Here is an 11,286-nt window from a genome sequence, read left to right as displayed (position 1 = left end):
TAGAAGGTGCAGTACCACTGGCAGAGACTAGTTGGACCTCATAGATTAACTTCTGATTGAGTTTGTTGTGCATTGGGGCAGTTATCATCCTTTAGCCCCTGGAGAGCACAGTGCATTACACATCTGCAGACCTAGCAGGACTATAACACAAGCTCCTCTCAGCCCTAAAACAAAAGTTTCACTTACAAGAGAGTTTAAATATACATCGAATGGTGGAAGAGGTTATGATTTTCGGCCCCCTCTAACCGAGTGTGACCCAGAAGATGGCCTGGACAGAAAGAGCAGATTATTATGAATGTTTTGTGGTGGTGGTAGGGGTAGGGCTGGGATGGGGGAGGATTCCATTGTCCTAGGACCACCACAGGCTGAGTTATGGCCAAAAATGTGTTGTAAAAGGAATTCCTGCAAAGCATTATGGGGTGAGTTTCCCCAAGTGCAGTGAATATTGTAGTATCGGCTCTCCCGCTGAGCAGGGAGAGCCACTGTTGAGGATTAAATACCTGGGTCGATTTCATGCTATATAAAGCCACAAAATATGTACAAAACAAAACACACACACAAGAAACAACTAGATGTATTTACTGATTAAGGACCAAGTGAAGGACAAACGTGGAAAACGAACTGCGCAAGTGAACACGAGTGCTTACTGACAAACACCAGAGGCAGGAAACAAAAAAAATTGTCTGTCCAAACAACAGAAAAACAATCCAAGCGTAATTAAACTGTAGTTGGCTGGTGCTCCTCAGCCAAGAATAGGAAGTGACGTATGGGCTGCCAAACCAGTTAGGAGGCAGCAAAGCAAGAGCAACACTGCCTTCATCCTATGGTATGCAGCAGGCAGCGGCAGGCGGGAGCAAAGTCCTTTATTCCTTCCAATAGGTCTTGCAAACGCATGCTGTCTAGGCTCGACCTGAATACAAGTTTGCTCGCAGACAAACATATCAACAATCGTGCAATTATCCATGTAACAGGGTCGGTGTCCAGGGCAGTAACAAAACCGCCCCAAGGAAGGACAAATGTAAAGCATTTACTAATGATAACAAAGGATTTTTGAAAGGCAAACCCGTGAACGAGTGATAATGATGGGTGTGCGGTGGGCATGGTTAAAAGCCCACAGATAGATTAAAACAGGTCAAAGCGCTCGACCTAATGAATAAGTTAGACACGTCCAGCGCTAGCCTCATCATATTGCTTTTTTCCCAAAACATTGATAAAGCCAATAGGTCTCACCTATGCAAGACCTATTGGCTTTGTCAAAAAATTTTGCCATGTTGTACAGCTGTGCTGCTGCTATGGGCATTGGTTCAAAATAAAATAAAACAAATGCTATGATGGAGCAAGCGTTGACCATGCCATAGCACTTTCTTTTTTTTTTTTACTATCAGCCATGTTGCACAGCAGCCACGCTGCTATACATGGCTAAGAAATAGCATAGAAAAAGCCAATAGATCTTGCATAAGTACGACCTATTGGCTTTGCTATTTCTTGTTGTTCTTAGGCAAGGGTTGATTAAGTGATTTTCCCAGGATCGCAGGAGGTTAATTGTGCTGGATTCGAACTTTATTCACCAGTTTCAAAGTTATATATATTTTAACACATCTTTACAATTAAGTCACAGAGAGGATTTGAATAAAATCTCAATAATCAATGAGAAAGGAGAAGCAAGAGCCGATCCAGAAAGAAAACCCAGATTGGATACAGTTACGTGTTTCATTTACCAATTGATCCTTCCTTACAGCTTGTTATATAGCACTGCATCCCACATGGTAGTGTTTCCTTTTGGATGATATGGAGTTTTTTGTGCAGCATGCGTCCTTCTTATATGCAGGGCCGGCTTTAGTGCTGATGGTGCCCTGTGCGACAGTCTTTTTTGACGCCCCCCAACGCATGACCACCTCCTCGGATTCCCTCACAACCACCCAGAAAATGTGCCCCTTATCTCTCCATAGCCCCTCTTTCACATACAATAATTTGTGTTAAAGAGCTTGTAAAGGCTGGCTTTACTAATCCACTCACCTATACACATAAAATCTAATTCTGTTATTTGCAGCAGGCATATTAACCTGCTACACTACTTTATGGCTACTTTATGGCGAGTCAAAGCTGCCACTGGACAAAACTCCAATCATTCTCTCTAGCAACAACATTAATCACAAGAGGTATCTAGGCATTTTAATTGCTTTCTGAAGGCTGAATGCACAGGAAATTTTTCAGCAAGTGCTTTTAAATTGCACATTTTGTAAGTTATTGCTAAACACAGTGCTCCCCTGAGGTCAGCATCCCCAATCCAGGTCAGCACCCTAAAGCCGGCCCTGCTTATGTCATGTAACAGGGCTATAGGTAAACCACATCACAGTAAAATTACTCTCCAAAAGTACATCTGACAGAAAACAAAAGAAGGTTTTTGCACTTGAGAAACCAACAAATAATCAATTTGTCTACTATAGCATTATACTTTCATTTACTAAAAAAGGGTAAATCTGCACTGGGCAGGGCTTTCAAAATTTGAGTGAAGCTCTTAAATGTCCCTCTCCATGGAAATCTTCAATAAACGGCAAAAGATTTTTTGGGTTTGAAGAGAAACCAGAGTATACATTTCATGGCCACCGCCTGCGGTGCCAGGAAACACCGTTTCACAGACTGTCAGGGTGATTTAGTTTACTAAGTTCATCTTAGGAAACCCTTTAAAATACAACCAATTTATAATAATTGTTGTAATTCGGTACATTGACAAAGCACTTGTTGCCACAAAAAGAAACAATAGGAGGACTCAGAAGTTACATGGAATTATGGGTATGTAAATTTAGTCGTAGGTCACGTGACAGGAAAGGCTGCACCACAATAGTTTCCCTGCTCAAGTCGTAATGTCGGCTCCTTTAACTCTGCACATCTTGAATGGTGCCTCACACAGGCTTTTGTGATGACCGGCGGCATCGAAGAGGAGGATATTTATTGCCTCACACAGCTTTTGTGAGGACCAGTGGCATTGAAGAGGAGGATTGTTATATGTCTGCATCAAAGCATGCTTGTTGGCTTGTTGCTCTTCTTTCTGAGACAATGAATGAGCCAGTGTGTTTTGTACTTGAAGCTGATAAGGCTGCATCACCTGCTGTAACAAAACAAGTATTGGCAAGAGGAACGGGTTAGAGCTATTAGTGTTGTAAATTCCTAACTGGATGCCACATAAATTCAAAATTAAAAGTAAAACAGTTGACATAAGCGAGCCGGTTCAAAGTGCCATGGGCACCATGAGCATGAGTGCGAAGTAGGGACACAAAAGGAAAAAGAAGTTTGCTCGAAGTCAAACATATCAGCCAAAGTGCAATTATCCATGTAACAGCCTCGATGGCCAAGGTAGTAACAAAACTGCCCAAGGAGGGACAAAGGTAAAGCATTTACCAATGATAACAAACGATTTTTGAAAGGCAAGCCCATGAACGAATGATAGTGATGGGAGTGCGGCGGGTGTGGTTAAAAGCCCAGAGATAGATCACAACAGGCCAGAACGCTTGTGCGCTCAACCTAAAAAGGTTTAAACTCCCCCATTCAGGTGTACCTGTGAAGGACCCCCCTCTACCCAGAATCCCCAATGCAACATAAGCAGATCAGCGAGCTGGAATCAAAGCTGTGAACACAATAGAGAAAGTCAGTCGTAGGTAATAAGACGAAGTAGGAGAGTTATAGTAATGAGGTTACTAGCGTGTAATCAAATGATTACCACCTCATCTCTTCCTCATCACTGTCCTTACAGAATGAGAATCAAACAAAGCTGGCACAACTGGCATCGATTGCCACTGGCAGATATACAGAAAGAGCATGGTCCAGACAGATGAGAGGAAAGACTGAGCTATCAACACAGCCTCAAGCCAGCAGGCACTAGAAGCCCAAAGGACAGACTCAACCGGTGCACCTAAAGGAGCAGACCTCCAAAAGAGGGGACACATGCGGGAGACAACACCCACATAGGAAGAGGAGAGCCCAACAAGCCAAGCCAGACTCCAAGGAAGCCCCCCATCACACATAACCAGCGAAGAAGGATGAAGGGGAGCATGAGGAAGACCAGGAGCGGAGACTACTAGTGACACCCCGCAAACCGGCTACACCCCAGCCAGCTCCAGCTAAAATGAGAGCCCAGGCGACAGGCTACCACTAACCAACACCCCAGGGATGTCCAACGAGAAAGCCATGCCATCCCTGAAAAGGGAACACTAGTCTGAGTCTAGTACTAAAGGCAAATAAAAGTGGAGACTCCAAAATGGGGACAACACCATCTAAAAGGCAACAGTAGAATGCCCAAACCATCATAAGAAGAGGACTCAGAACAGTGGGTGACACACATCAAGGAAAAAACTTAAGGGCAAGGCATACTGCTATACAAAGGCTAGTGCAAAAATAACAGATGATGGATGGAATGTGGAACAAATCAAACATTCCCCCGAGTCACAGATCTGGGTTTAATCTGTTTTTTTGCTTGCCATGCCATGCCATTCCAGTTTCGACCCGTCCATATGCAAATCAGTCTTGACCCTGTTCCCCATGGGAAAAGTCCATCCCGAACTGCCAGGCCAGAAACAAGCATCCTGGGACCTGTTTCGGGGTATCAACCCTCCTCAGCCAGGCAAGCTTGAATCTGATGGCATAGCACACACGGGATCCACAAAGGCTAGGACCACAGATGAAGACAAGCCTAGATGGCAGCAGACAAGCACACCATACACAACGGTGTGCTTACCACATTGGAGCACAGTTTAAGCCAGTCAAATACAGAATCCCCAGAAAGAAAACCCAATGGGATAGAAATACCAAAATGCTGATTTACATATCTGGTTTAGAGGGCCTGACAACAGCTAGAGAGGGATTCAGAGACTCAGGTGTGTGCGTTGACAAAACAAAGGCTTGGGAGTGTAACATATTGACACAACTGGATAGGGTGCGTGCAGATCTCACCTACGGGTACCAGCCTCCTCTATCATTAATGGGAAGAGCAGCCATCTTTAAAATGGTATCCCTTCCATGAATCTTGTATCAATTACAGAACTATGAGATTCCAAGAGACTTCTTCGCTAGTTTGACCACACTCATAAGAAACGTTTTGTAGGAAGTCAAAAACCGATGGATATCCATGACTTAAAGTTACAAATCCACATATGGTGAACTTTGAGCCTTGGACATCAAATTATAATATCACTCCTCCCACATAGTTGTAATCAACGAATGGCCGAATGTCAGTGACGGGGATCTAGCATGTGCCTCAGAGAGGTGGACAATGGGAAGGATGTATTCAACACACGTTTTGTAGGATGGAGGCTCTGACTCCCAATATGCCCTCAGGCACAGTCAGGGAATTGATGGTGTGCTGTTAAAACACACCAAGATTTTGGGTTGCACAGGAAGGTAACAAATGAAATTCCATTATGTATGGGGAAGTTGGTTGGACAAACTCATGGTTTGAAAGGTACTGATGGGTGATTGTCATCAGAGCGCCCAAGCTGGGGGATGTTGTGGCAGGTGCGAATATCCTTTCCTTTGGGGAGTTACAAAACAATTTTGATATGCGCAAAAGTGTATTCTTTAGCTCTTTGGAACTCAGGCATACCCTCCTTCTCAGCAGGAAGAGCCTAGACAGTCTCCACAATTTCAACCTTCTAGGATGGATATTGATGATGAGAGAAATGGGCTCAGGGAAAATATCTGCTCTATATAAGTCTCTTGTAATTCACGCCCATGACACATTTGTCATGGGAAAGGGATATAGCAAAGCTCATAGAGGAAGAGTGTCAGGAGGTGAGGAGGGCTCCTGAGACATCGCAATAGCCAACTAATATTGTTTGTATTCAACATAAGTATTTACACAGAGTTTATACTACCCAACAGAAGTTGTGACTGTTAGGTAGGATAGGATCTGTAATTGCCTAACATGTATGGTTTTTGGCCCGCCCCTAAATTATTTTGGAATGAAATACATAGAATACTGGGGAAGGCCACAAACTGGATAGAAGTCCACAATTTCTACATGCCAGAGCAGATCTAGACATGAATAGATATAAATTAGAGTTAAAAACACCTAGGAATCATCCATGCCAAACGTTACATTGTCAAACACAGGCAGGATAGTGGTGCCAGGGACTGAGGAATGGACAAAAGGGTTAGACTGCTGCATGGACATTGTTTGTCCCATATACAGAACTAGAGGCTGCCCTCAAGAGGGGTAAAGATCTGTGGGAGTGCATGGTCTTATTGCAGTGAGGTTTTATGGAGGTCCGCGACCTCAGATGGAGCCTAATTGTGAACCATATAATTGCAATCTCATTGTAAATTCCCATACGCAGAGTCAATATTATTGCTTCCTGGTGGTATTAGTGATGTGCTCAGATGAAGCACACTCATTATTCTGAAGTTTACTGCTGGTATTTGACATGTTAACTTCCATAAAAATGCTTTATTAAAAAACAAAAATAGAGTCAGCAGTCTCCAGCATCAAGTCTAGTGGGATGCAAGGGAAACAAACCCACTGGAGGAAGAAGGAAACCCAAACAAAACAGAGCACAGATGCAAGACTAGAGCAAAGTTCAACCCCTGTCACAAAACCCGCAGAATTGGAGGTGAGGGAAGAAGTATGGACAAACTGCCCTGAAGTCCCCAACACTGCAAAAAAAGGCAAGGTGGGACAGAGGCACAAGCAAAAAGGAAGAACCTTAGCAGAGAATTGTGGGAGCCATACTAAGTTGGGTAGAACAGTGGAAAAAACTCACAGCTGCAAGTCCAACATGGAGTAAGCAGAGATCCCAAAAGAAGATGATTCCGCATACTGGTCCATACCAGGACACAAGGAACCAGACCCTGGGTCAGGTATAGCCACAGTAGCAAGTACTGAGGTGTAGGCACACACCAAACTGCACAGAAGAAAAGATGGGAACAGAATGCCCTGCCTAAAGGAGGCAACCACAGAAAACATGCAATGGATTTCGAAACACTCTAATGAAATGTTTCACATACTACCTTACCCACCAGAGTCGGTTCATGTGAATAGGTTCCACAAGATCAAGCACACTTCCTTTCGCCTTAGGAGTACCGCAGTGCTCCATCATTTCTACTTCAATGTAACCTCTAGATGGAACCTCTTTGATCCATTATTGCAGACAGCTGCATCAAGGTCCATCAATATGCAGAAGATACCTGTTCTTGCCTAAAAATCTGCTCAAGCAGGTATGCAAATTCTGTCTTGAACTGATTTGGGCTTGGACATAAACTAAATTCCTGAAGCTAAACCCCACAAAGAATGAATTCTTACCAACAGTACCCAACCCCAAATTTAAACCTGCTTCTCCAGTTTAAACCTAAAAGGTTTCAACCCCAATTTTACAGACCATGTTAAATTTCTCAGTCCCCCCCCACCTCAAAGGCTGAGAGACCATGGGAAATCTATGGGTTTTATCCATCCTTGCAAGAGGAACTCCCAAGCAACACTTTGCATGGAAGAACAAGAAAGGTTGGTTCCAGCCCTCCCTCTGGAAGAAAGTGAAGCCAAAACTCCCAGGAGATGACTTCATGAGTTCAGCTAGGCACCTGCTTGTATTCTTCGCGAGAACTGTATCATGTGATTACTACTAGAAACTTGAATATACTAGGGTATAAAATTCAGTATTGTCGTTTCTTGCTGAGCTTGCCTCCACTGATGATTTCAGGAGACCTCTGGTCAGTTGACTATGTGATTACACAGACTATCATTTTTTCTGTTATCAAAAAACACTTTCAGTCTGTGAACTTGGCATGTAAAGAGACTTCTTCGCCAGGGGCCTCAACAGCCATTGACAGAAATTAAAATGGCATCCAAGCAAGCCTGACCTCCCTATCTACCAGTCCTATCTGGGTGCCCCAGAATGACAGGACAGACAATGGTATCGTCACTGTATTACCTCTAAAAACTCAGCATGTAGGACTGGGTGCACTTATCACAGGCAGAAGAAATGGCTCAAATAGGGCAACACTGGTAAGAAGGTAATCCAAACGGGACACAAGTTGCATAGGGAATCGCCTCTCACTAGAGGCAGACAAACTGAAAAATTCTGGCTACTTGCTGTCCTTTGTTGGCAAATGTTTCAGGTGGATGAGTTTTGTTCAGGGTAAGCAGCGGTGTCCCTGTCTCCAGGGTAAGAAAACACATCACAATGTAAGCGATAGGACAAGGAAGGGATGTGAATGTTAGAACCACCAGTCTTCTCACATCAACAGAGGCCTAGTGACCAGGTGTCTACTAGAGAGATGGACAGTCCCTATGATATGAGGCTCAAATCCCTGAACCTTCTCTATCCAGTGGACTCCACACAGTTTCAAAATGAGACGGAAAGGTGTAAGGTGTGGTCTCACTGCTACCCAGGTCCCTGGTACTGCAGGGGCAGATGAAGGGGGACAGAGCCCTACCCGAAGAGGGCACTGCCGGTGACAGGCAAAGCCGGTTGGCAAAGGATCATGGCGCTTCTGTATGGAGTTTGGTCCCACCGGTTTGGAAGGGTTTATCACTCACATAGCGGAGGTATTATTTTGAAAAATCGGGAACTAAAAATACAGTTTCCAAACCACCAAGTTCTGAACCTGCATCCTAAATAGTGTTACCATCCTCAGAAATTATTAAAAAGTGCAATTTCAGTCTCCCATTCTTAAAGGGCTAGTAAGAACTCCTAAAATGGATCCTTTAACTTCTGCTGCAAACTGTATTTTTGAGTTATAGCATGGGAACCCTTTCTGTCCCACAGAGCAATTTCTTAAAGCTTTCCATGGTAGAGTTGCTGGGGCTTGTGGCAGAAAATCTTTGCAATTAAAGCAAAATATAAATGCTATGTACGTCTATGAGAGTTTGAATGAATGCAATTCTCATAGTTCTGACTGGGAAAGTAATGACATTTGACGCCCACTGATGGCTTTCAGCCAGGTCCTTCAGAGATGCCCTGAACATGCGGGTTGTCGAACAATAGCAGAGTCTGCAGCATAGATGGCTTCATACAACCAGTTTCTTAGGAAGGTTCACGCCTCTATTTCTGTTGACTCATGAGGAATCAGATACCCCCCCTGGTTCCCTTATAGATGTTTGCACGTGCCCATTTGATACCCTATTCTTTGCTAACATTAGCTTACTCAATCAGAAAGCCTAGAATGTGAGCATTAACTGCTGCTGTAGTTAAAGAAATGAAAAGAAGTACAGAATAAAGTTGTTACAACCCACATTGACGGAAGATGGTTGTACGCGGGATCGGGCCCTCAAAGGCTGAGGATCTATTAACCTGAATGTCTTGGTCGCTGGTGTCTCCATCAAACCCAGGAACTGGTTTCTTGGGTTGGATGGGGATGCCAGAACCCAGAAGGGGCACATGGAGGGAGACCTGATACCTTCTTCCACCACCGGGATTGAAACACAACAAACTGAACATTTAGGTTGGTAGCGCCTGAACCTTTTTGTGCCAGATCCCACGCACATCCACCATCCCACGACACAGGTGTAACCTCTTTATTCTTTGTTTTTATTGGTTTTTGTGTGAGTATAGAGGTCAGTCTTGACCTGATGAATGCCACTTACACCTCCTTTGAGAGCGCTGCAATGGCAGAAACATGTTGAACTCTGCAAGTGTGTCCAATTGATCCCCATGTAGTTTTAACCGAGTCCCTGGGACCTAATAAATTACACATCTTCCACCCACGAGATAGTTTTAGTCTTTCCATTTCCCTCTGCACTCCTACCGTCACACCTGACATTAAACTATTAGTGGCCTCACATCTATCCTCATCAACTCAAAAACGTAAACATCTCTTGATCTCCCTAGCAACAGTGTGAGCTGTAGCTCGCACCTTGATGATCAAGATCCCACTTGATCCATATAACCCCCACAAGCATGCGTGACAAAGACATACAAAATTGAGGCCCTCCATTTGTGGGTGATGGATATCTGTCCGTGCAGGGATGAATGTCTCTCCTGGGGCTAGGCATTATTAATCATATGCATCTCCAAGTAGCCTGAGATCTTACACATCTTCCAGTCAGACCCCTGACAATCCAGGTTATTACCCGTGTGTTGTACTCTGTGCAGAGGTCATAGTGACAGCTGGTGGAATCAGAGACTATAATTGCCCATGCACCACCATCTAGGAGCTCAATGACACTCAAGAGTGACTAGTATTTGTTTTGGGAAACCTGTTATCCCTCCCCCTTCAAAACTGACAACCCATCCTTCATTGAACAACTCCATCCCTGTCAAAAAGTAACCCTTGACAGTCTCAATGTTGATATACAAAACTAGGGCCTCATTCCAAGTTTGGCAGGCAGTGCAGGCCACCAGCCAAACTTGCACATCCGGAAGACCGCCAATTCGGTATTCTGCTGGCCCTATTAGGAGTGTCCTGCTGGGCCGGGGGTGGAAACAGTGTTTCCACCCACTGGCCCAGTAGGAACCTACCCATAAAATTGACGCCGGCTTGTAATAGAGCCGGCGGTAATGTTACAGTGTGACCGGTGTCACAGCACTTGTCGCGCTTTTCACTGCCTGTAAATCAGACAGTGAAAAGCGCAATGGGGCACCCTGTCTCCACCAGCCTTTGCAATGCGGTGCAACCGCTATGCAAAAGCTGTTGGACACGGGGGGTTGTAATCCCCAGGGCAGCGCTGCCCTGGCGGATTCAGACCACCGGTACCGCTAGGCCGTCGGCTGGTGCAAATGTGGTGGTGCCGGTGGTCCGACCATGATGCTTTTGCCACTGTCGTAATGTGGAGGCTGTACCGCCGCATTGCGGCAGTCTGACCGCCACTGTGAGTCTGGCGGTCATAGGACAGCCAAAATTTAATGAGGACCTAGATGTCTAGTGTGAGTGAGGTGCAAAGCACTATTCTCTACTCCGTCAGCCAACATGTGGTGGAAACTGGGTTGGGAACAGCTATTCATATCTGCTTTCCCTAACACCCATGCCCCAGAGGAACGACAAAAAAATATATCTGGACATGCAACACAGGATTATGTGGGGCAAGGAGTATAAGTTCATGACAGTGGCTTAACAATAGGCCCTGTGGCCCACATGTTGCGGGTGGGGCGCCCAGGCTCCAGTGGGCCCCCACCGGCACTGTTTGCATGGTAGTTAGGCCCCTAGCCTGATAGCTCCTGACCAGATCAGGGTGGGGCCCCTCCATGTATTTTGCACCGGGGACCCCCAAAGTTTCGTTATGCCACTGGCTCAGGAGTCTGTATAGCACATCTCTCGTCAGGTGCCAAATAATATGGCCTATTACACATGTGAATTCTTCCT

At 45.0% G+C, this 11,286-nt stretch overlaps 1 non-coding gene across 1 annotated transcript; it reads right to left on the bottom strand.

Moving 5' to 3' along the window:
- Window positions 1-2,476: 2,476 nt before the first annotated feature.
- On the bottom strand, window positions 2,477-2,592 carry LOC138302256 (U5 spliceosomal RNA). The gene has a single exon (XR_011205349.1). It is a non-coding gene; the product is annotated as a U5 spliceosomal RNA (small nuclear RNA).
- Between the last annotated feature and the right edge of the window lie 8,694 nt (window positions 2,593-11,286).

This window comes from Pleurodeles waltl, chromosome 6 (assembly GCF_031143425.1).
Source record: "Pleurodeles waltl isolate 20211129_DDA chromosome 6, aPleWal1.hap1.20221129, whole genome shotgun sequence".
NCBI lineage: Eukaryota > Metazoa > Chordata > Amphibia > Caudata > Salamandridae > Pleurodeles > Pleurodeles waltl.
This window is presented reverse-complemented; position numbering and strand designations above follow the sequence as displayed.